General features: G+C 43.9%; 1 protein-coding gene across 1 annotated transcript in view; it reads right to left on the bottom strand.

Annotated features, from left to right (window-relative positions):
* LOC131680264 (liprin-alpha-1-like) overlaps positions 1-27,569 on the bottom strand; it is a 1,110,500-nt gene that overhangs the window by 51,410 nt on the left and 1,031,521 nt on the right. The gene's annotated exons all lie outside the window — the stretch shown is intronic.

Below are 27,569 nucleotides of genomic sequence, written 5' to 3'. Positions count from 1 at the left end.
TTTGCTTTCAGCAAAATTTTAACCCACTCTTGCTCTCAGCCTCTCAAATAATGTAAGTAGTAATTTTTGCGCCATAACCAGTATAACCTAAATCTAGCAAAAGAGCTAAATTTTCGCTAGATTTTTGGGCTTCAAACATACAGTTGCTTTCGGTGACGCCAGTATAATTATATTGGAAATCTGTTATCTCACTACTAGATGAATTACTTGTTGATCTGTGTATTGATATACCATCCAATATTTACCTCATGATTGAACGCAAAGCCTAATCCAAGGAATAAATACTAGAACTCACTGCTTCTTTATCAACACATTATTTTGTCTTTGAAGTGAACTTATATATTGATTTGTTGTTGTTGTTTCATGATAACACGTTTGTTTGTTTCAAAAAATTGTTTCATGATAACACGTTTCATGCACTTTAAAGATGTTTGGCATAAAAAATACGAATTCGATTTCTGAAATTTCATGGGATCCCCCTTTGAAAAAAATTTTGAGCTCCGGCTTATATGGGAATTTCATATGGGACCGATTCAGTCTATATTTCCGGAACCATATAAGCGATCCGTACAAAATTTAATAGACATCTGTGGGGATAATATAGCTATCATGTGGGACTAAGTTTGTGAAAATCGGCCCAACCATTTCCGAGAAACTGATATGAGTTTGCTAGTTTTGAAAAATGGCCGCTTTTCCCGGACACTTCCGGAACCGTCTATGGTGGTCAATGTAGTCAACGAAAGTTTGTTTGGCCGTCGGTGACCTAGAACTGCAAATTGAAGTTGTTTGAGAGACATTTTAGCGAAATTTTTGCCTTTTTTGCTTTCATCGGAGTATCGGTTTGAATCGCAATTTGCTATGTGATCGCACGCCACAACCTGTAACTCCAGAACCGGAAATCGGATCGGGATGAAATTAAATAGCCATTTACGGAGGTGCAACATCTTTTATTTGAGACTAAGTTTGGTTGAATCGGTCTAGCCATCTCCGAGAAACCGATGTGACTGTTATTCTGAATTTGGACACTTCCGCCGGGGCTTCCAGAACCGATGAGGGTGGCCAATGTGGCAAAAGAGACTTTGAATGGATGTTAGTGACCTAATACTACAAATCGATGCAGTTGTGGTCATATTTTGAATTTTTTTTCACCTTTATACATTCATTGCAGAAATTATTAAAATCGACATTTTCTGCGTGATCGTGCTCACCACCCTGTAATTCCGGAACCGGAAGTCGGATTCATCAGACATTCAATAGCAGCCTATGGGAAAGTTGTATCTTTCATTTGAGACTAAGTTTGACAAAATCGGTTCAGCCATCTCTGAGAAAAATGAGTGACATTTTTGGTTACATACTCGCACAGACGCACATACACACACACATACATACATACACACATACATACACACGCACAGACATTTGCCGAATTCGACGAACTGAATCGAACGGTATATGTCACTCGGCCTTCCGGGCCTCCGTTAAAAAGTCGGTTTTCAGAGCAATTGCAATACCTTTCTATTGAGAAAGGCAAAAAGGTGCGAAATCGGCAGTCTTAAAAAGTCGATTTTTATAAAAAAAAAATAATTTCGAGATAACATGAAATCTCGACGTTTCATGTATTTTAAAGATGTTTGGCATCAAAAATACGAATTCGATTTCTGAAATTTCCCTCCATTGAAAAAAAAAATGAGTTCCGGCTTAAATGGGAATTTCATATGTGACCGGACGATTTAGTCTATATTTCCGGAACCATATAAGCGATCCGTACAAAATTTAATAGGCATCTGTGGGGATATTATAGCTATCATTTGGGACTAAGTTTGTGAAAATTGGCCCAACCATTTCCGGGGAACTGATGTGAGTTCGTAAATTTTGAAAGATGGCCGCTTTTCCCGGGCACTTCCGGAACCGTCTATGGTGGTCAATGTAGTCAACAAAAGTTTGGTTGGCCGTCGGTGACCTAGAACAGCAAATTTAAGTTGTTTGGGAGATATTTTAGCGAAATTTTTACCTTTTTTGCTTTCATCGGAGTATCGGTTTGAATCACAATTTGATATGCGATCGCGCGCCACAACCTGTAACTCCAGAACCGCAAGTCAGATCGGGATGAAATTAAATTGTCATTTACGGGGACGCAATACCTTTCATTTGAGATCAAGTTTAGTTGAATCGGTCTAGCCATCTCCGAGAAACCGATGTGACTGTCATTCTGAATTTGGATTCTTCCGCCGGGGCTTCCGGAACCGATGGTAGCGGTCAATGTGACCAAATAGACTTTGAATGGATGTTAGTGGCCTACTACTACAAATCGAGCAGTTGTGGTCATATTTTGGAAAAATTTTCACCTTTATACATTCATTTCAGAAATTATTAAAATCGACATTTTCTGCGTGTTCGTACTCATCACCCTGTAATTCCGGAACCGGAAGTCGGATCCATTAGAAATTCAATAGCAGCCTATGGGAAAGTTGTACCTTTCATTTGAGACTAAGTTTGTCTAAATTGGTTCAGCCATCTCTGAGAAAAATGAGTGACATTTTTGGTCACATACACACAGACGCACATACACACACATACATACATACACACATACATACGCACGCACAGCCATTTGCCAAAACTCCGCTAGCGAATGACGGATCTCAATAGTAGCATGTCTGTAATAACATACGTACATGGAACTATTGAGAACCAGAGCTACAGGTCCAAAGCCCTGGTAAAGGAGGATGGTTGTGATGATCTGGGCCGAGATCACCACGTAAAGCAAGGTAGGGCATAACCCCAATTTCAAGGCGTGAAGCGACCCGTGCCGAGGGATGAGTGATCGAGGGGGTGAAAAAGATGCTCGATCGTTAACGGAGCCTGTGGGGTACCTGTGCAACTCCCTACAGTAAGCGTTCCTTTCCACGTTAATGCGGAGCTCTGGCGTGGCGGACATTTATTCTCGCGCGACTCGTGGGTACTTACATGGAGAACAAAAATAAAAATAACAAACAGTCGTAGGTGCCAAACCCCTTCGCTAGAGGTGGTTTGGCGAGGTCTCCCCCCCGTGGGGAGAGTAGTGGAGCGCTGAGTGCTGCATCCGAAAGCACCAGTGACCCCCCCGCAGCGGTAGGCAATAGCCCCACCAATGCATCGGAGGGGCCAATATCTGCGATGCGCAAAGTAGCGAAGCAACTCGATTCTATAATCGACTTCGCTAGCGGAAAGCAGAATATAGCCAAGGAGTTGAAGTTGAGCCTCATGGAGCTCCGGAAAGCTGTTCGTGTCGCAAGACAGGAACAGCAGGCTTATGTTAAGAGGGTGGAAGGTCGGGAGAGGCCCGACAGAGAAACCCAGACAGTGGCCTCCAATAGGGAGGAAAGAGAGAAGGTCGATAGAGGTTCACAGACAGTGGCCTTTACCTTCTACGGAGCAGCCACGTCGATCGGAGCGGCGACCGAGTTGCCCTCGAAGGGAAAAGGAAAGGGCAATCGCAAGACGGCATCGAACGCGAAGCGCCCTAGGAAGTCGCCAGGTGAGGGTGTCAAAACCGACACCACTCTGCGTGCAACCGTCAAGGTCAAACGCCGTTTGGGCGAGGTAAGCGAGGGCGAGAGTGACCTCGCGGCGGAGAGCGATGGTACCAGCAACCCGGCACGACCGGGGCAGGGGGGCTCAAACCCCTGGACTCTGGTCACCAAGAAAAAGCCGGCACCGAAACCGGAGGTACCGCGGCCCGCGAAGAAGGCCAAGGACAGAGGCGAAGCCTTGTGGTTAAAAACCGACTAGGACAAATACGCCGATGTCCTTAAATCGATGAAGGCGGCCGAAAGCCTCTCGGCCCTTGGGCAGGATGTGCGTAGCGTAAGACGCACCAACACGGGAGAGATGCTTCTGGTGCTGAAGCGAGGCGCACAATCAAGTGCAGTATACAAGGCCTTGGCCCAAGAGGTCCTTGGTGAGGGCGCCCAAATCAGGTCGCTAGGTGCGGAAACAACTCTCCAGTGCAAGCACTTGGACGAGTTCACGACCGCAGAAGACGTCGTCGCAGCCGTTAAGGAGCCCTGCGACGTCACAATCGAGCGGGCCTCTGTGCGATTGAGAGGTGGACCCTCTGGCACCCAAGTAGCCTACCTCAGGCTACTGAATGCGGATGCCAAAAAGGTAACCGAGAAAAGGAAGCTGAAGATCGGCTGGTCGGTATGCCCTATTAGTATACCCCAGCCGCCTTCAGTGGATAGGTGCTATCGGTGCCTTGAGTCCGGCCATAAAGCATACGAATGCAAAGGCATAGATAGGAGCAAATTATGTCGTCGCTGCGGCGAGGAGGGACATAAAGAGCGGGGGTGCACTAAGGCATACGAGTGCCTTATCTGCACCGCTAAGAAGCAAGCCCATAAACATGCTATGGGCGGACCTTCGTGTCCCTTTGGCGAGTTAAATAAGAAGAAGCCGTGAGAGTCACACAGCGAAATCTTAACCATTGTGCAGCAGCCCAACAGCTGCTGTGGCAGTCGGTCTCGGAGTCGAGGACAGATGTCGCCCTCTTATCAGACCCGTACAGCATCCCTGCCGGCAACGGCAATTGGGTGTCGGACGGGTCTGGAATGGTGGCAATCTGTACAACGGGACGGTTCCCGGTTCAAGAGGTAATACACCCCTCCGCCGAGGGTGTGGCGATTGCCAAGATCAATGGTGTGTTCTATTGCAGCTGCTACGCCCCACCAAGGTGGCCAATAGAACAGTTCTACCAGATGATCGACAGGCTCTCGTCGGACCTAGTGGGCCGGAAACCGGTAGTCATAGCGGGAGACTTTAACGCTTGGGCAGTGGAGTGGGGCAGCCGCTGTACAAATAGCAGGGGTCAAGCGCTAATGGAAGCGCTTGCGAAACTCGATACTGTGCTAGCTAATAATGGCTCCGCTAGTACATTCCGTAGAAACGGAGTGGAGGCGTGGATTGATGTGACCTTTGCCAGCCCGAGTCTGACTCCAGGCATGGAATGGAGGGTAGACGAAGGCTACACCCATAGCGATCATTTAGCAATCCGCTTTAAGATCAAATATGGTGTGCAGCATCCGAGGGCGGGAGATCCCTGTCAGGTACGCGGGTGGAAGTCCAATCACTTCGACAGCGAAGCTTTCACCGCGGCCCTGGGACTGGAGGCCAACACCGACAGTCTAAGCGGGGATGCGCTGGTAGCTGTTCTATCACGCGCGTGCGACGCCACAATGCCGAGAAAAACACTGCCAAGAAACGGTAGATGCCCGGTATACTGGTGGAGTGCCGAGATTGCAGCTCTACGGTCAGCCTGCCTCAGAGCTAGACGTAGGATGCAAAGAGCTCGCACCGAGGATGCAAGAGAGAACCGCCGTGAAGTGTTTCGAGCTGCGAAATTGGCCCTTAACAAGGCTATTAAAAGCAGCAAGAGAGCGTGTTTCGACAACCTGTGTGAGAGTGCCAACGCAAATCCGTGGGGTGACGCCTACCGGATTGTGGTGGCCAAGACCAAAGGGGGTTCCTCATCCCCAGAACGGTCTCCGGACCGGTTGGCAACGATTATCGAAGTACTCTTCCCGTCTCGAGCCACAAGCCCCTGGCCACCTGCACTACGAGACAGTGTGGGCACGGTCGAAATGGTGGCTCCAGTGACGAATGAAGAACTACTCGCAGTGGCTAAATCCCTAGCAATGAACAAAGCTCCAGGGCCGGATGGAGTTCCAAACAACGCTCTCAAGGCAGCGATCATAGCGAACCCGAACATGTTCAGGCTAGCTATGCAGAGATGCCTTGACGAGTGTCGTTGCCCCGATAGATGGAAAAGGCAGAAACTGGTGCTGTTGCCGAAGCCCGGGAAGCCGCCAGGCGACCCATCGGCGTACAGACCAATCTGTCTGATAGACACGACTGGCAAACTGCTTGAGAGGATCATCCTCAACAGGCTCACCCCGTACGCGGAAGGTACGGACGGTCTGTCAAGCAACCAGTTTGGCTTTCGGAAGGGTAAGTCCACAGTGGACGCTCTCAACTCAGTGATAAATACTGCCGAGATAGCGATCCAACGAAAAAGGCGAGGTATTCGATACTGTGCGTTAGTGACACTTGACGTGAAGAATGCATTCAACAGCGCAAGCTGGGATGCCATCGCGCTCTCGTTACACCGGCTTAGCCTACCGGTGGGTCTGTACCGGATCCTGGAAAGTTACTTACAAAACCGCGTACTGCTATACGAGACCGATGCCGGTCAGAAAAGGGTTCCGATTACCGCCGGAGTCCCGCAGGGCTCGATCCTAGGCCCGGTGCTATGGAACCTCATGTATGACGGGGTTCTGAGACTGAAGTTCCCTCCTGGGGTCAAGATCGTCGGCTTTGCCGACGACGTAACCTTGGAGGTCTACGGGGAGTCAATTCCTGAGGTAGAACTAACCGCAGAACACGCGATTAGCACGGTGGAGGAATGGATGAGCGCGAGAGGCCTGGAGCTCGCTCATCATAAGACGGAGGTAGTTATCGTCAACAACCGCAAGTCGGCACAACATGCAGTTATCCATGTGGGAGAAGTCGCGATCACTTCACAGCGAAGTCTGAAGTCTCTCGGAGTCATTATAGACGACAAGCTGACTTTCGGCAGCCATGTCGACTATACGTGCAAGAGAGCGTCGACTGCTGTTGCGGCACTATCGAGAATGATGTCCAACAGCTCAAAGGTGTGCGCCAGTAGACGTAGGTTACTGGCAGGCGTTGCCGTATCTATCCTTAGGTACGGCGGCCCGTCATGGTCAAGAGCACTGAGGGTAACCAGTTACCTACAGAAACTGGAGAGCACCTACCGCGTGATGTGCCTCAGAGTGATATCTGCCTACCGCACGGTATCACACGATGCATCCTGCGTGATAGCGAGCATGATGCCAGTCGGGCTGGTCATTCGGGAAGATGAGGAGTGCTTTGAGCTACGTGGAAATAGGGAAGCCCGCGAGCGCACCAGGGTGACCTCGGTCGCCAGGTGGCAGCGTGAGTGGGACAACTCCTCGAAAGGTAGGTGGACCCACCGGCTGATACCTAGCATATCGAGCTGGGCGGGAAGACCCCATGGGGAAGTTCACTTCCACCTGACACAATTCCTGTCAGGCCATGGCTGTTTCCGTCAGTACCTCCACAGGTTCGGGCACGCGGAGGTCCCAGTCTGCCCGGACTGCCCAGGTGTAGATGAAACTGCCGAACACATACTGTTCGTATGTCATCGGTTCGACGTCGAAAGAAGAGCAATGCTTGACGTCTGTGGCTGGGACACAACCCCTGATACCCTTATTCAGCGGATGTGTCAATCGGTGGAGAAGTGGAACGCAGTCTCGGCTGCTACCATCCAGATTGCCAGTAGGCTACAGGTAATCTGGCGAACCGAGCAACAGACGACGGGCACGGCTAACTAGTGATTGGTTAGCTGGAGCGAAAAAGGCCAAGCGCAAAATAAGAGAGTGAATGGTCTGTTCATGCCGAGGCAGGTTGGCGCAGCGAATGGCAACCGCGTAAGGGGTAAACCCAGCCACCCCGAAGCAAGACAGAAGAGTGAGTGTATAGGCGTATAAGTGGACTGCCTCATGCCAAGACGGGAGGGTCGTAGCGTAGTATGTTGGAACTAAGCTATCGATGCCTCATGGCGTGGCAGAGGAGTGAAAGGTGAGCATCCAAGTCAGTCTCACACTGCATGTTAAGGGTGAGCATAAAAGTCAGCCTCACAGGTTGGTAGAGGCTAGCACAAAAGTCAGCCTAGCAAGGAATGAAAAAGGTGAGCACAAAAGTCAGCCTCGCATGGAACGTAAAAGGTGAGCACAAAAGTCAGCCTCATGTGGGAGTGTTTGAGAGTGAATCAAAGTGCGATTGAGAGAGCACCCAAGTAAGCCTCATACAGGATGTATGAACGCGTGAGTGAGAGTGAATGAGTACATTTAGTACAGCCATCCCCCCAGAAGTAATACCGAGAGGTAGTTCCTGGGAGGAATGATGGCGGAGCCCAATGGAGTTTAGTCGGTATTAATGGCTGGTCACCATTCGAGTCCGACACGCCCCCAGTGCACCCCGTGCGGTAGATTGGACCCTACCAATAGCACGTGTACTGGGCTAGGACATAAAGGTCTTCTCCATTGTAAAAAAAAAAACAGCCATTTGCCGAACTCGACGAACTGAATCGAATGGTATATGTCACTCAGCCCTCCGGGTCTCCGTTAAAAAGTCGGTTTTAAGAGCAATTGCAATACCTTTCTATTGAGAAAGGCAAAAAATGTAAAATATAAAGAAATGTTGAAAATCGAAAAAAAAACAAACGAAAAACGCTGAAAACAAATTATAAAAATTTTTAGATCCAAGGACTTGGAAATTTTTGAAAAAATGATTCAAAAATCGAAAATGTTACTGTAATGTCCTATGTTTGAAAAAAAATTTACCATCGATCTGGGCTTGGTAGCAGTACAAATAAAAAGATGGCAGAGATTTGGGGTTTCAACTAAATCACCGTGAAGGAATTTTTGCAAAAAATGGAACGGGACTTCACAGTTTAAAACCAAAGTTTTGTGAAATTTTTGAAAATTTGCATCTTTTAAGTGAAAACAGACATTTTTGATCGAATTTTTCCAACGTACTGGGCTTGGGAGCAAAACAAATAAAAAGATGGCGAAAATTTACGGTTCGAACTAAATCACCGTGGAGAATTTTTGAAAAAAATTGGAACGGGACTTCACAGTTTATAATTATTGACCACTTGGAACAAACCACGGTTTGTCTTTTCTGAATTGATTTTCTTCTACATGAACCAAACATCGTAGTTTAACACAGCTTTTTAATGTTTTTATAGCGCGTTAAAGTCAAAATTTTATCGAGGATATGTATTTTTCAGAATTCGCAAATAAAAGATACAATTTTACGAAATTCTCCAATTTTATATCATTTAGATAATTCAGTGACAAGCCGGCCAGCTGACCCATAAGACCGCAATTGTGTGCAGATTTTTAACAATTTTTTCATACAGTAATATATCTAAATTTTCAAAAAGCTGCGTCCCTTCTTTTCAATAAATCGCGTAAAACGGATGAATTTTGATTAGGTTCCGCAATGGTAACTATTAAGTGCCTTCTTGCAGATCTATGAGTAGAAATGGTTGAACAAACGCCAGAGGTTGAACTGGGAGGGCGATATTCTATTTCGAAATCTTCACTTCAACCGTATTACTGTTTTTTCGCGACATTATATATAATATGTAAATATCATAACTGCTTGACTGAGTATAATCGTTCGACAGTCTTACCTTTGCTGAGTTGCTTCTGTGTCACATTTGTTTATTTTTAACGCAACAAGAAAATAAATATTGAACCACCCTAATGACGTTTTTTGATCTGCACTAATCAACATTCAATTTTATTTTCAAGATTTTATAATGTCAAAAAACAAAGTCAGCGCATTAAAATTGCTTGAAAAAACTTATTTGGTCAACAAAATAAAAATTTGTTGAGTCACCCTAATAAACAGTTAATTTTATTTAATATATTTTCCGATGTCAATAATGTATTCAACTTACCAAAACTACTTGAAACCACCTTTTTCGAACCATTAGAAAGTGGCGATTGTGGTCTACAATCTCTTCTATACCGGGCCACACTGTGGTATGCGGTGTGGCCTGTTCTCAATTCATATTGATTTGATTTCTAAATATCATTTGTCAAATACACATGAAGGTGAAACTAGAAATACATCTAGTTTGGCATTTCAAATCTTTGTTTTGAGTTATTCACATGTCTAGAGGTAATATACTTCGATTTGTTTGAGCTTTAACAAACACTTCGGTCGCGTTAGGGAACAACACTTTATATGCGACCGTTTGTGTTCATTTTGGTGTTGTCCCCTAACGCAGTTTTTGCAACGGTCGTGAAAAAATTTTCATGAGGGCACGAAAATCTAAGTATATAATATTGTTCTGTGACTATCGATGATCAAATTCCTAGAACAAATGGATGCTCTAAAGTTTGAGAAAGAGCAGGTTTTTTTTGATAAATACAAGTGTATGGTGGAAAATCAATATTTTGCTCTGTTGTTCCCTAACGCGACATTTTCACCTCTCAGAATGAAATAACAACCTGAAAAACATTGAACCCATAACATTAACGTTGTGTTAGGACTTTTAAAGTATTCAATTAAGTGTTTTGAGCGTACATCGTAGGATTTTTCAAACGACAAGCTGTTAACAGTTGCTTAATGCGTGCAAACGTTGTCCCCTAACGCTGGAAAGTGTCATTATTGTATTGTAATGTTCCACAAATGTGAGCTTGAAGTCTAAGATTATTTGCATTTTTCTTTAAATTGGTTTCCTAAGTGTATAGAATACTTGAAGTTTTTCTGCTGTAGGTTATTGAGTTACATTTCTTTACGTTAACTTGAAGTAGACTTTTGCTACACCATGTGTGAAATAGGTTGATTACGCTTTGGAATACTTCAGCGTCTTTGACAGTTTTTATTTCCATGAAAAGTTCATGTTTTCTGCATACATAAGCACTTTTAGATGTTTAAGTATAAAGTTAATGTCATTTACGCACAAAATGAAAAGAAGAGTACCCAAGTGGGAACCCTGGGGTACGCCAGAGATGGCACGAAATGGTTCAGAGATTATATTCTGAAAGCGAACTGTTTGTTCGCGTTTCGTTAAATATGATTCGAGCCATTGCAATAGTTTATTTTGCATGCCATATTTTTGCTGTTTGAAGTGTAATAAAGGTATATCAATACGGTCGAATGCTTTACTAAAGTATGTATAGAGAGTTTCCACATGGTTGCTATTGTCCATTGCATTTATAATAAATTTTACAAAATCTAAAAGATTTAATTTTGTTAAGTGGCCTTTATAAAAGCCATGCTGTTTGCTAGTTATTTAATTGTTGATATGCTGAAATACTTAGTCTTTTACTAGTTTTTCGAATAATTTTGGAATGCATGAGATAATGGAAATCCTTCGATGGTTTCGGATGTCCGAACTGGCGCCTGATTTCAAAACTGGCACTAAAAAGGATGATTTCCATACTTCTGGGAATGTTCCATTTTTCAGTGACATATTGAAAATATGTAGTACTAGTAGAATAAATTCTTCAGCGAGATTTTTCAAAAATATTGGTGAAATTCTGTCAGGTACAGGTTCTTTTGATGCGTCTAGGTTTTTTGTTGCATTTGAAAATTCAGGTATAAATGAGAAGTAGTTGCGGTAGCAGTCTGTTTCAGAATATGAAATACACACTTCTAGAACGAATTTTCCAAATAAATTGCAGATTTCAGTACTGTTATTTCCTACATGTCCGTAAAAATGCATTTGGGGTGGAAAGCTGCTACTTTTTAATTTAGTTTTCACGTAATCGAAGAAATTCTTTGGACAAGTCTTGATTTCATTCTCAATTTTACGATTATATTCTTCATGTGCAGTGTTAATGGCTTGTCGAGTTGAAAGAAAATGTCCAAATAGCTTTGTCGATTTTCTGCGATATGTTTTTGCCTTTCTTATATAAAGAAAGGCTATGCAATCACTGTAAAAATCGACTTTTTAACCGAAGCCCGGAGGGCCGAGTTTCATATCCCATTCGATTCAGTTCATCGAGATAGCAAAATGTCTGTGTGTGTATGTATGTGTGTGTCAAATACTGTCACTCAATTTTCTCAGAGATGGCTGAACCGATTTACACAAACTTAGTTTCAAATGAACGGCTCCCATAAGACGCTATTGAATTTTTAGTTGATCGGACTTTCAGTTCCGAAGTTACGGATTGAAGAGTGCGGTCACACAGCAAATTCCCATATAAACTGGTAACCCTATGATGCCCGAATGATGTAATTCAAATTCAAATACGTTCAACATTACTTGGATTTGCGGGTCTATCACTAATGACCAATCAAAGTAGTTTTGACCACGTTGGTTACCTATAACGGATCTTGATGCCCCCGGGGAACTCGCCAAGTTCCCGAGCTAACTCTTAACCGATTTTGACAAACTTGATTTCAAATGAAAGATATAATACCATCAATGACTGCTATTGAATTTTATTCAGTTCTGACTTTTGGTTCCGTTCTGACTTTTGGTTTGCAAAACATTTTTCGAGTGCATTTGAAACAGTTCCGACTACTCCAGAACAGGTTGAAATCGGACTACGAGATGTTCCCAGGGGTGTGATGGCCCTAGGTAACATCCATTTTACGGAGGAAGACATTGTTGCTGCTATTGATAAATTGAAATCTTCGACTTTGGCTGGTCCTGATGGGATTCCTGCCATTATTTTAAAAAGATGTGCAAGTGCCCTTTCCGCTCCCCTAAAGCTGATTTTTAATCTATCTTTGTCGCAAGCGATGTTTCCTCTATGTTGAAAAAAAATCGGTTATGTTTCCTGTATTTAAAAAAGATGGGTGGGACACAAACGGAGTGTCGTGACTACTCGTTTGACTTGTAATTTAAATCGAATGATACTCAATGAAATATGTGGGAATGTTTCAAGTTATTCTTTATAATAATTATGGTGGTTCTGAAAAGAACCTTTGTTGTTGGCGTCTGCGTTGATAGGGGATGAGCTAGATTCTAAGCTCGTTGAGACATTCATTCATGAAATGAACAAATTTCATATTTTCTTGCTTTGGAATATCAATGTTAAAATCTCTCTAAACAACCATCGGAATGTTTTTCCTAGCGTACAGAAATGAACACGCTTAGCGAAAAACTAGGGACAGGTAATGTCCGGGACATAACCGCGATGATCATATTCTTAAAATTCTGCTTGTATCGCTTTCAAATGGCTAAATTTTACTCATTAAGTTCCATTCCCCCGGCTCAGCGAAATTTTCCTGGGGATCCCGTTCGTTAGTATATTCAGTAAATTACCGAGTTCTCCGCATTGAATACAGGTCAATAATTTCATATAATGATTTCAACAAGCAAACAATGTACATGTATTACAGGTGGGAGTGTTCTGAAGTGGTTTTAGTGGAGGAAACAACATAAAATCGTGTATTGGACATTTTACAATGATTCTCCTTAACCCTACAAAACCACGGGGTTGGCAGCAGAGGGTTAAGTTGTTTGGAAGAGATGACAGTTAATATATAACTAAAAATATAAAATTGTTCTATAAATTGCAAAGTTATTGCCGCGTTGACCTGAAAATTTGTCATTTCATTCATATAGGAACAATCATTCAAATTATGTCAATTTATGCTTTGCAAGATTTGAAATAACTTCGAAGTGTGGTCACAACACCCCTGTTATATCATATACATTACCAACCCATCTTTTTCCATTTTTCATTCGTCCTGTGGTGGATACGGACCTAAAATAAAGCATAAATAAAAGAGTCAGCATAAATCGATATTCAGGCCGCCCAGCAGGCGAGTATGCGATAGCGATTTATGCTGCGTGAGCAAAAAGTGTCACGTAGCCACCGCACTAACTTGGTTCGCGATAAGTTAAAAGATTAAATAAAGTAAGTTCGACTCAAGACGCGAGTAACTCAATACCCAAGTATATATCACACCAAATCATGGCGATCCTGCCAGGAACACCTCCTTTAGAATTAAAAACTGCTCCTCTGGCACTATTAGCAGTTTAAATTTACTTAGAAAAACACATTACGAACCGTTTTCATACCAAAAACATGCCAGGAGCAGGAGTGTTTGTTAAATTGCTTCAAATACCGTACGGCAAGACTCAATGTTTAGACATTTGTTAAAAAGCGGAAATAGTGAACGAATACGAATGACTACCGATATATTGCCAAGTGATACCCTGATAGAGAATTAATCGTTAGTATGGGCTGGTTTTTGGCGGACGAAATCGTCGCCCCAGCAGTGAGCAGTACCACCAATAGTACTAACTCATCAATAACAGCGCAAACGGTTGCGCGTTGAAGCTGAATAGCGCATGCTAAAACAGAAAAATAAAACAATATCTGAATTTGGTGTAGAAGTAGAAAAACTTTCTACCAAGCTAGCCGCGGCATGGGTCTCGAAAGGTCCACCTTTTACTACCGAAGCTTCGGCAATGCCGGTGGTAGAGCCCATTGCCATACATACTTTTATAAACGGTCTTAAAGACCAATCGGCCGCATACCTGGTTAAATCCAGAAATCCAAAAACATTAGTAGGTGCAATTTCCGATGCGCTAGAAGTACAGCCATAAAGTTCGTCTTCTGAACCTGTATTTTGGGCTCGAGGACGTTATCAAAATTCGTTTTCTAACTATAACCGAGGCCAAGGACATCGAGGTGGCCGAGGTAATAATAACAAAAACAATCGTGGATATCATACTAGTGGTAACAATAACCAACATAATAACAATCACAATAATAACTATAGGAATGGTTGTTGTAGGTTACAATCGTGGCAACCGACGTAATAATTATCATAATAGTGGACACCAGAACCAAAATTACAACAACCGTAATAACAACAATAACAATGAGGAGCAACCTCGAGAACAAATAAATGTAGGAGAGTTTTTTCGCGAGTAATTTGAGTAGCAAAAGAGCTTTCAGATTAAATTTTAAAATTCATAATAAAAATTTCCCTTTGATAGTTGACAGTGGGGCATCATGTTGTCTACTAGGCAAGCGTCACTTAACGGAAAAGTTACGTGCGCACATAAATTCATCACAGACCATTGAGGTGCGTGGTGTAAGCGGAGCCACCACCACCCTAGGAACTGTGAGTACTTTTTTGGAATACAATGGTTTAGTGTATCCTATAACATTTAATATTATGGACAATTTACCCTCAAGCGTAACGGGAATAATAGGCACGAATTTTTTGAGAAAATTCGATGCAAAAATAGATTTTAAAAAATTTCAACTGATATTGAGAGAACCTCGATTCGAGGAAAATTTCATAATCCTTCCCCGAACAGAAATGTTAAAAATGTGTTTCAACGAGTCAAAAAGAAGAATGCTTGGTTTTAAATAAGCAAATTTCACCTTTTGTTAGTATATCTAATTCTATTGCTATACCAAAAGAAGGGAAAATACCCGTAAGAATTGTAAATGTTTCAAAGAAATCTTATCGTATAGATTCGTTACATATTGAGACAAAAAGTTTAAAAGATTATACAATAATAGGAAAAATTGACGCAGAAAAACACGATGCTACAAGAGCGAGTCAACTATTGAAAGAACTAAATTTAAAACATTTGTCAGCGAAGGATCGAGATATTATAACACAACTGTGCTTAAAATGTGCAGATGTGTTTTGTTTAGAAAACGACAAGTTAATAGTAACAAAGATTTATAATCCGTCAATTACCGTTACGCCGGACACACATCCTGTGTATACCAGACCTTACAAGCTACAACGAGCTCACAAGGATGAAGTCCAAAGGCAAGTGGATAAAATACTTGAAGAAAATATTATTGAAAATGCCGTTTCTGAATGGAACAGTCCATTGTTACTAGTTCCTAAGAAATCGGCCAATGATAAGAAAAAATGTAGACTAATAATAGATTACCGTAAATTAAATAATGCCCTCCAAGACGACAAATTTCCACTTCCAAACATAGAAGAAGTAATCGAGTCGTTGGCAGGAGCGAAATATTTTTCTCATTTAGACCTCTCGCAAGGATATTATCAGTGCGAGTTGAAAAAGGAAGATAGACCAATAACTGCTTTTAGTACCAATAGGGGACAATATCAAATGACACGTCTACCTATGGGACTAAAAGTAAGTCCTTCTACATTCTCCAGATTAATGACAGTAGCAATTTCGGGGCTCAATATGGAGAAATGCCTCGTCTATCTAGATGATATTATTATAGTCGGTAGAACACTACTCGAACATAATAAAAACCTTTCTGAAATTTTAGATAGATTACGCAATACCAACTTGAAACTTAATCCACAGAAATGTAATTTTCTTAAAACTGAATTGCTATATTTGGGACATTTAGTGTCTGTTGAAGGTGTTAAACCGGACCCTTCGAAAATTGAAATTATAAGAAAATGGAGCAGTCCACAAACTGCAGACGAAGTAAAAAGATTTGTAGCATTTGCGAACTACTATAGAAAACATATAAAAGATTTTGCGAAAATGTGTAGTCCGTTAAATAAATTGACTAGAAAGAATATTGAGTTCAATTGGACTGACGAGTGTGAGCATTCTTTCCAATATTTGAAGAAATGTTTCATGAACCCGCCAGTTCTAGACTATCCAGACTTTTCAGAAGGTAATATTTTTACCCTGCAAACAGATGCATCCGGAAAAGCGTTGGGAGCAGTACTAAGCAATCAAAATGCTAGGCCAATTGCATTTGCAAGTAGGGCATTGAATAGCGCTGAGACAAATTACAGCACTATCGAGAAAGAACTATTATGTGTGGTGTGGGCAATTCGTCATTTTCGACCATACTTGTATGGTAGGAAGTTCGAGCTGTTCACAGACCACCGCCCATTAGTTTATTTATTTACATTGACTGACCCTTCGAGTCGTTTAACAAAATTTCGTTTGGCACTCGAAGAGTATAGCTTCGGTGTTGTGTATAAAAACCTGTTTTAATCCACCTAGTGGTGCAATTGTGCCTTTCTCATTTCTCTAAACTATGGCACGGAGGCTTTTTATGTTTAACATAATTGTGGAAATGTCCATTACATTCTTAGTACACTTTGCACTTATACACAATGGCATGCCAGCCACGAACTTGATGAGCTACGTGTCGACGGTGAAACACTTGAAACAAAAAAATATCATACTCCATTAGCCTAATCAGCATTAGATCAATGTTATCTGCTTGCTAACTCATTTTGTCATGCGGGGGTGGGTATGTGAGGATGGCGAAAGTCCCATGAACGAACGACTCCCCAGCTTAAATTGGTATGCTTTGTGATATAGTGGTGGTTTAAAGATGATGGGGTTGAAAGGGAGGGGTATGAAGGCTGGATGGGGTGGTGGTCTGAGGGGTGATTTAAGGAGATTTTTGAAGGAGGGGAGTGAACAGTAGAGGGGGGGGGGTGTAACCCCTCTCCGTAAACCATCAACTACGCCCCTGTTAAAATCCAGAAACCTTATGCGAGTCGAAAAAAATTTAGGTTGACGTTTTTCAGAGTGTTTGCATAACCTTTCTATATGAGAAAGACAAAAATGTGCCAAAATCCAAAAAAGTGAATCGTCGTCAAATTTTTTTTCGAGTTTGCATCAAATCTCGACGTTTCATGCACCTTGAACATATTTAGCATCAAAAATAAAAATTCTATTTTTAATTTTTCCTATAGTTTATATGAGAAATTTCTGTGTTGCACCTTTCATTTGAGACTAAGTTTGGGCAAATCGGTCCAGCTATCTCTGGGAAAAATGAGTGACATTATTTGACACATACGCACATACATACACACACATACACACACATACACACACATACATACACACATACACACACATACAGACTTTTTCCGATCTCGACGAACTGAGTCGATTGGGGTATGACACTCGGCCCTCCGGGCCGGGATTAGGTTGACGTTCTTCAGAGTGATTGCATATCCTTTCTATATGAGAAAGGCAAAAATGTGCCAAAATCCAAAAAAGTGAATCGTCGTCAAATTTTTTTTCGAGATTGCATCAAATCTCGACGTTTCATGCACCTTGAACACATTTAGCATCAAAAATAAATATTTTTAATTTTTCCTATAGTTTATATGAGAAATTTCTGTGTGGGCGCACTCTGAAACCCGTAATTCCAGAACCAGAATTCCGATCGATCCAAAATTCAATAGCAGTCGATGGGAAGGTTGCACCTTTCATTTGAGACTAAGTTTGGGCAAATCGGTCCAGCCATCTCTGAGAAAAATGAGTGACATTATTTGACACATACGCACATACATACACACACACATACACACACATACAGACTTTTTCCGATCTCGACGAACTGAGTCGAATGGGATATGACACTCGGCCCTCCTGGCCGGGATTAGGTTGACGTTTTTCAGAGTGATTGCATAACCTTTCTATATGAGAAAGGCAAAAATGTGCCAAAATCCAAAAAAGTGAATAGTCGTCAAAAAATTTTTTGAGTTTGCATCAAATCTCGACGTTTCATGCACCTTGAACACATTTAGCATCAATAAATAAAAATTCTATTTTTAATTTTTCCTATAGTTTATATGAGAAATTTCTGTGTGGCCGCACTCTGAAACCCGTAATTCCGGAACCAGAATTCCGATCGATCCAAAATTCAATAGCAGCCGATGGGAAGGTTGCACCTTTCATTTGAGACTAAGTTTGGGCAAATCGGTCGAGCCATCTCTGAGAAAAATGAGTGACAATTATTTGACACATACGCACATACATACATACACACACATACACACACACATACACACACACATACATAAACTCCGCTAGCGAATGACGGATCTCAATAGTAGCACGTCTGTAATAACATACGTACATGGAACTATTGAGAACCAGAGCTACAGGTCCAAAGCCCTGGTAAAGGAGGATGGTTGTGGTGATCCGGGCCGAGATCACCACGTAAAGCAAGGTAGGGCATAACCCCAATTCCAAGGCGTGAAGCGACCCGTGCCGAGGGATGAGTGATCGAGGGGGTGAAAAAGATGCTCGATCGTTAACGGAGCCTGTGGGGTACCTGGGCAACCCCCACAGTAAGCGTCCCTTACCACGCTAATGCGGAGCTCTGGCGTGGCGGACATATATTTCTCGCGCTACTCGTGGGACTATACATGGAGATAAACAAAAAAAAACAAACAGACGGAGGTGCCAAACCCCTTCGCAAGAGGTGGTTTGGCGAGGTCTCCCCCCTGTGGGGAGAGTAGTGGAGCGATGAGTGCTGCATCCGAAAGCACCAGTGACCCCCCAGCGGCGGTAGGCAATAACCCCACCAATGCATCGGAGGGGCCAATATCTGCGATGCGCAAAGCAGCGAAGCAACTCGATTCTATAATCGACTTCGCTAGCGGAAAGCAGAATATAGCCAAGGAGTTGAAGCTGAGCCTCCTGGAGCTCCGGAAAGCTGTTCGTGTCGCAAGACAGGAACAGCAGGCATATGTTGAGAGGGTGGAATGTCGGGAGAGACCCGACAGAGAAACCCAGACAGTGGCCTCCAATAGGGAGGAAAGAGAGAAGGTCGATAGAGGTTCACAGACAGTGGCCTTTACCTTCTACGGAGCAGCCACGTCGATCGGAGCGGCGACCGAGTTCCCCTCGAAGGGAAAAGGAAAGGGCAATCGCAAGACGGCATCGAACGCGAAGCGCCCTAGGAAGTCGCCAGGCGAGGGTGCCAAAACCGACACCACTCGGCGTGCAACCGTCAAGGTCAAACGTCGTTTGGGCGAGGTAAGCGAGGGCGAGAGTGACCTCGCTGTGGAGAGCGATGGTACAAACAACCCGGCACGACCGGGGCAGGGGGGCTCAAACCCCTGGACGCTGGTCACCAAGAAAAAGCCGGCACCGAAACCGGAGGTACCGCGGCCTGCGAGGAAGGTCAAGGACAGAGGCGAAGCCTTGTGGTTAAAAACCGACAAGGACAAATACGCCGATGTCCTTAAATCGATGAAGGCGGCCGAAAGCCTCTCGGCCCTTGGGCAGGATGTGCGTAGCGTAAGACGCACCAACACGGGAGAGATGCTCCTGGTGCTGAAGCGAGGCGCACAATCAAGTGCAGTATACAAGGCCTTGGCCCAAGAGGTCCTTGGCGAGGGCGCCCAAATCAGGTCGCTAGGTGCGGAAACAACTCTCCAGTGCAAGCACTTGGACGAGTTCGCGACCGCAGAATACGTCGTCGCAGCCGTCAAGGAGCACTGCGGCGTCACAATCGAGCGGGCCTCTGTGCGATTGAGGGACGGACCCTCTGGCACCCAAGTAGCCTACCTCAGGCTACTGAATGCGGATGCCAAAAAGGTAACCGAGAAAGGGAAGCTGAAGATCGGCTGGTCGGTATGCCCTATTAGTATACCCCAGCCGCCTTCAGTGGACAGGTGCTATCGGTGCCTAGAATCCGGCCATAAAGCATACGAATGCAAAGGCATAGATAGGAGCAAGCTATGTCGTCGCTGCGGCGAGGAGGGACATAAAGAGCGGGGGTGCACTAAGGCATATAAGTGCCTTATCTGCACCGCTAAGAAGCAAGCCCATAAACATGCTATGGGCGGACCTTCGTGTCCCTTCGGCGAGTTAAATAAGAAGAAGCCGTGAGAGTCACACAGCGAAATCTTAACCATTGTGCAGCAGCCCAACAGCTGCTGTGGCAGTCGGTCTCGGAGTCGAGGACAGATGTCGCCCTCTTATCAGACCCGTACAGCATCCCTGCCGGCAACGGCAATTGGGTGTCGGACGGGTCTGGAATGGTGGCAATCTGTACAACGGGAAGGTTCCCGGTTCAAGAGGTAATACACCCCTCCGCCGAGGGTGTGGCGATTGCCAAGATCAATGGTGTGTTCTATTGCAGCTGCTACGCCCCACCAAGGTGGCCAATAGAACAGTTCTACCAGATGATCGACAGGCTCTCGTCGGAACTCGTGGGCCGGAAACCGGTAGTAATAGCGGGAGACTTCAACGCTTGGGCAGTGGAGTGGGGCAGCCGCTGTACAAATAGCAGGGGTCAAGCGCTAATGGAAGCGTTTGCGAAACTCGATACTGTGCTAGCTAATGATGGCTCCGCTAGTACATTCCGTAGAAACGGAGTGGAGGCGTGGATTGATTTGACCTTTGCCAGCCCGAGTCTGGCTCCAGGCATGGAATGGAGGGTAGACGAAGGCTACACCCATAGCGATCATTTAGCAATCCGCTTTAAGATCAACTATGGTGTGCAGCATCCGAGGGCGGGAGATTCCTGTCAGGTACGCGGGTGGAAGTCCAATCACTTCGACAGCGAAGCTTTCACCGCGGCCCTGGGACTGGAGGCCAACACCGACAGTCTAAGCGGGGATGCGCTGGTAGCTGTTCTATCACGCGCGTGCGACGCCACTATGCCGAGAAAAACACTGCCAAGAAACGGTAGATGCCCGGTATACTGGTGGAGTGCCGAGATTGCAGCTCTACGGTCAGCCTGTCTCAGAGCTAGACGTAGGATGCAAAGAGCTCGCACCGAGGATGCAAGAGAGAACCGCCGTGAAGTGTTTCGAGCTGCGAAATTAGCCCTTAACAAGGCTATTAAAAGCAGCAAGAGAGCGTGTTTCGACAACCTGTGTGAGAGTGCCAACGCAAATCCGTGGGGTGACGCCTACCGGATTGTGATGGCCAAGACCAAAGGGGGCTCCTCACCCCCAGAACGGTCTCCGGACCGGTTGGCAACGATTATCGAAGTACTCTTCCCGTCTCGAGCCACAAGCCCCTGGCCACCTGCACTACGAGACAGTGCGGGCACGGTCGAAATGGTGGCTCCAGTGACGAATGAAGAACTACTCGCAGTGGCTAAATCCCTAGCAATGAACAAAGCTCCAGGGCCGGATGGAGTTCCAAACAACGCTCTCAAGGCAGCGATCATAGCGAACCCGAACATGTTCAGGCTAGCTATGCAGAGATGCCTTGACGAGTGCCGTTTCCCCGATAGATGGAAAAGGCAGAAACTGGTGCTGTTGCCGAAGCCCGGGAAGCCGCCAGGCGACCCATCGGCGTACAGACCAATCTGTCTGATAGACACGACTGGCAAACTGCTTGAGAGGATCATCCTCAACAGGCTCACCCCGTACGCGGAAGGTACGGACGGTCTGTCAAGCAACCAGTTTGGCTTTCGGAAGGGTAAGTCCACAGTGGACGCTCTCAACTCAGTGATAAATACTGCCGAGATAGCGATCCAACGAAAAAGGCGAGGTATTCGATACTGTGCGTTAGTGACACTTGACGTGAAGAACGCATTTAACAGCGCAAGCTGGGATGCCATCGCGCTCTCGTTACACCGGCTTAGCCTACCGGTGGGTCTGTACCGGATCCTGGAAAGTTACTTCCAGAACCGCGTACTGATATACGAGACCGATGCCGGTCAGAAAAGGGTTCCGATTACCGCCGGAGTCCCACAGGGCTCGATCCTAGGCCCGGTGCTATGGAACCTCATGTATGACGGGGTTCTGAGACTGAAGTTCCCTCCTGGGGTCAAGATCGTCGGCTTTGCCGACGACGTAACCTTGGAGGTCTACGGGGAGTCAATTCCTGAGGTAGAACTAACCGCAGAACACGCGATTAGCACGGTGGAGGAATGGATGAGCGCGAGAGGCCTGGAGCTCGCTCATCATAAGACGGAGGTAGTTATCGTCAACAACCGCAAGTCGGCACAACATGCAGTTATCCATGTGGGAGAAGTCGCGATCACTTCACAGCGAAGTCTGAAGTCTCTCGGAGTCATTATAGACGACAAGCTGACCTTCGGCAGCCATGTCGACTATACGTGCAAGAGAGCGTCGACTGCTGTTGCGGCACTATCGAGAATGATGTCCAACAGCTCAAAGGTGTGCGCCAGTAGACGTAGGTTACTGGCAGGCGTTGCCGTATCTATCCTCAGGTACGGCGGCCCGTCATGGTCAAGAGCACTGAGGGTAATCAGTTACCTACAGAAACTGGAGAGCACCTACCGCGTGATGTGCCTCAGAGTGATATCTGCCTACCGCACGGTATCACACGATGCATCCTGCGTGATAGCGAGCATGATGCCAGTCGGGCTGGTCATTCGGGAAGATGAGGAGTGCTTTGAGCTACGTGGAAATAGGGGAGCCCGCGAGCGCACCAGGGTGACCTCGGTCGCCAGATGGCAGCGTGAGTGGGACAACTCCTCGAAAGGTAGGTGGACCCACCGGCTGATACCTAGCATATCGAGCTGGGTGGGAAGACCCCATGGGGAAGTTCACTTCCACCTGACACAATTCCTGTCAGGCCATGGCTGTTTCCGTCAGTACCTCCACAGGTTCGGGCACGCGGAGGTCCCAGTCTGCCCGGACTGCCCAGGTGTAGATGAAACTGCCGAACACATACTGTTCGTATGTCATCGGTTCGACGTCGAAAGAAGAGCAATGCTTGACGTCTGTGGCTGGGACACAACCCCGGATACCCTTATCCAGCGGATGTGTCAAACGGTGGAGAAGTGGAACGCAGTCTTGGCTGCTACCATCCAGATTGCCAGTAGGCTACAGGTAATCTGGCGAACCGAGCAGCAGACGGCGGGCACGGCTAACTAGTGATTGGTTAGCCGGAGCGAAAAAGGCCAAGCGCAAAATAAGAGAGTGAATGGTCTGTTCATGCCGAGGTAGGTTGGCGCAGCGAATGGCAACCGTGTAAGAGGTAAACCCAGCCACCCCGAAGCAAGACAGAAGAGTGAGTGTATAGGCGTATAAGTGGACTGCCTTATGCCAAGACGGGAGGGTCGTAGCGTAGTATGTTGGAACTAAGCTATCGATGCCTCATGGCGTGGCAGAGGAGTGAAAGGGTGAGCATCCAAGTCAGTCTCACATTGCATGTTAAGGGTGAGCATAAAAGTCAGCCTCACAGGTTGGTAGAGGCTAGCACAAAAGTCAGCCTAGCAAGGAATGAAAAAGGTGAGCACAAAAGTCAGCCTCGCATGGTATGTCAGAAGTGGGGCCTAAGAAAAATGTCCCACATGGGATGCCAGAGGGAGTGACAAAGGTACAATAGAGTGGCACGATTGAGGGTGAATCAGGTGATAGGGTGAGCACCCAAGTCAGCCTCACATGGATGGGTAGGGCGAGCACAAAAGTAAGCCTAGCAAGGAATGAGTAAGGTGACCACACAAGTCAGCCTCGCATGGAACGTAAAAGGTGAGCACAATAGTCAGCCTCATGTGGGAGTGTTTGAGAGTGAATCAAAGTGTGATTGAGAGAGCACCCAAGTAAGCCTCATACAGGATGTATGATCGCGTGAGTGAGAGTGAATGAGTACATTTAGTACAGCCATCCCCCCAGAAGTAATACCGAGAGGTAGTTCCTGGGAGGAATGATGGCGGAGCCCAATGGAGTTTAGTCGGTATTAATGGCTGGTCACCATTCGAGTCCGACACGCCCCCAGTGCACCCAGTGTGGTAGATTGGACCCTACCGTTAGCACGTGTACTGGGCTAGGACATAAAGGTCTTCTCCATTGTAAAAAAAACACACACACATACATACACACATACACACACACATACAGACTTTTTCCGATCTCGACGAACTGAGTCGAATAGGATATGGCACTCGGCCCTCCGGGCCGGGATTAGGTTGACGTTTTTCACAGTGATTGCATAATCTTTCTATATGAGAAAGGCAAAAAGGATCAGAAAATGTGATAGCGGACGCGTTATCACGAATTTCGATCAACGATTTAAAAGCTCTCACCCCTCAAACTAGTTTTGTGTGCACCAGAACTCAAGTAAGAAAGCAAAAATCGCATGCAAATACATCAAATACGAATGATACTGAACCGTTGAATTACATAAAAATTAAAACTGGATTCATAAATCCAAATATAGCGCTAGAAGCTCAACTGGAGCAAGGTATCCTTTTGATTGACCCTAATACGTCATTAACTCACCTAGGGGGAGTAATGAAACGACTAGTAAGTTTAACCAAAGGAAAAATGATTAAAGGCCTGATTATTGAAAATTCGATCGAAAATAAAAAGTTGAAAGAAAAAATGGAAGGCCTAGATATTAAAGGCTTGCCACCGACAATTATATTAGGAAAAAATATTCGTCAAGTTGACGATAAAAATGATCAAAGTATTATCATAAATGATTTCCATGTACTGACAATAGCTGGGCATGCTGGGATAAAAAGAATGTTAAACACCATTAAGCAAAGATATCATTGGAAAACAATGGACAATGATGTCGGTTCATTTATAAATAATTGCGCACAATATCAAAGAAATAAATGTTATCGCACTAAGCAACCAATGCAGATAACAGATACAGCAAATCACGCATTTGAAAAAATATTCCTGGATCTAGTTGGTCCATTATTACCTGACACCAAAAGAAATCAATACATATTGACCACTCAATGTGATCTAACGAAATTTATAACCGCAACACCTATTTTAGACAAATCAACAGAAGCTGTGGCCAAAGCGTTTGTTGAAAATGTCATCCTTAATTATGGTGTACCACAACAAATTCTAACAGATAGAGGTACAGAATTTATGTCCTCTTTGTTTAGTAAAATTTGTAACTTACTAAAGGTTGAAAAACTTAACCGCATACCACCATCAAACAATAGGTGCGTTAGAAAATTCTCATAAAGTTCTTGGAAATTTTTTACGCATACAAACAAATAACTCATATGGAAATTGGTCTGTCTGGGTGCCGTATTATAAGTTTGCGTATAATACAACTGTACATAGTGCAACAGGGAAGACAGCATTCGAGTTAGTTTTTGGAAGGCTTTGCATCCTCCCATCAAACTTAACCAAACAAGATGAAGCTGACCCAATCTACAACATTGACGATTACGCAAACATTTTGAAATTTCAATTACAAACTTCTCAAATAGAAGCAAGAAATAAACTAACCAATTTAAAGGAACAAAGAGTTTCAAAAGTTAATAAAAATTCTGAAACTAAAAAATTTACAGTAGGACAGTTAATCCTTATCAAGAAAGAAGTTGGCTCCAAATACGACTGACCCTATAAAATCATTGAGGACATGGGTTCCAATGTAAAAATTTCAATTAAAAATAATGAGAACACTGACACTATCCACAAGGATAGAATAAGAGAGTATAAAACACAAAAAAGAGAGAAATGGGAGAAGGAGAGATGAGAATGAAAAAAAATTGATGATGAAAATATCTATATATATATATAAAAATCAATGTATGTTTGTATGTATGTCCGCTAACTACTTCTAAACTACAAGTCCGATCTTGATGAAATTTGGCATACGTATTCTTTTCCCCAAGAAGATGTTCATGGAATGTTTTTTTGGGGGGGCACACTTAGCTTTAGGGGGGAGGGGGGGTTGTTTTTACGCAAAGAATTATTTATATCTCCATATTTATTAGTATTTGACATATGTATTTCTCCCACTGAGCCGATGGATGATGGGAGTGGACCAAGAAAGGGGGGGGGAGGGTTCTGAAGTAATCCTTATCTATTCATTCAATGTGATTGTTAGCGATGAATTCAATTTTGACATAAGTATTCCTTCCACTAAGGAGATGGTCATGGGGTGGTTTTTGTGAACGATGGGAAGGGTGAGAAGTACCTAATCCGTGGAAAGGGAGAGGGGGGGGTGCACCGAAGAACTTTTTTTAGCTATATATATTATATATATTTTGGCACCAAAACGATAGGCATGATTGTTGGTTTCGGAATCTGAAGGAGATGGAGGGTTTCTGATGCAATATCTATCAATTACTTCAAAAATCTAAAATTTTGTTGTTGTTTTTATGTTTACCAGCACATAAATGAAATGGCAAGAATTTATTTGATAGAGATCTACAATGACAATATAATACTGATGAATTGCATGAATTTGTTGAAAATTAAATTGAAAATTGCACCTGCGATCGCTTCATCTGAAGTTAAATCAACATTGTTGGATTATGGACGAACAGCTCTGCCCTAAAACAGCCACTAAATCTTGCGCTTGCGGAAAACGTTACTTACAATATCAATCAAAATTCGGATGTAAGCAAAATGCTGAAGGAATGCAACACTGTTATATAGGACGAATTCACGATGACCCATAAAAGGAACTAATCGAATATTTGGTAGCGTGGTCCGCGATCTTCGTCAAATTTTATCCGTTAGTCGACACCTACTGATGAAATCAGTTCTTGCTTAAGGGGGTAGGATTATTGTTGAAAAAATATCGTACTTAAAAAAAATTGGCGATACCGAGAGTCTATTCAGACAATAATGCAATATTTAAGCAATATTTTTCTTAGTGTTCACCGCAAAATATTGAAAATCTTCAGGAGACACCACGAATAAATGCGATGTACAGAATAACTTTAAATCTACTGAACCAAATTGTTTGAAATTTTGCACAGTTCTCCTTCATATCATATTATCATTAAAGATCATAACTTTGTTCACATAAATAAGTTTCATTAATTTTTTAGCGAAAATTGCATTTTTAGCTGCAGAATGCTATAAAAAGTTCAAATATTAAGAAAAAAATAAAAGCTTCGATCAATACCTGGGGATATGTAAAAGAACTGAACAAACCTTGAAAACGATTGGTCCAATATATCTTGATTTATGATTTACACCACAAAGCAAGTTTTAAACGAGATACCTCCAGAGATTTTCTGTCACTGGCTCAATTTTTAGTATTCTGCTATGATATTTGAAGAAATACTGCTCAATTGTGCAGTAAATATATGAAAAATGAATGAATATACTAACACTCTCTGTATCGCCAAAATATTTTTTTAAATGCACCATTTTTTATGAATTAACTTTACCCACGTCCACCAACACTCCGTTATGTCTTCGTATCATTGGAAATATGTTTCGAAAACAGAACTTTTCACTATATGTGCATACTTTTATTGAATGATTCTTATAGTCACCTTCGCAGGTAAATTCGCCAAAAAAGTTAGATATATGGGTTGGGAAAATGTTAATCGATGCAACAATAACTTGCACCACAT

Source organism: Topomyia yanbarensis, chromosome 2 (genome assembly GCF_030247195.1).
Source record: "Topomyia yanbarensis strain Yona2022 chromosome 2, ASM3024719v1, whole genome shotgun sequence".
Lineage (NCBI taxonomy): Eukaryota > Metazoa > Arthropoda > Insecta > Diptera > Culicidae > Topomyia > Topomyia yanbarensis.
Note: the sequence above shows the minus strand (reverse complement) of the source record. Positions and strands in the feature narration are given on the sequence as shown.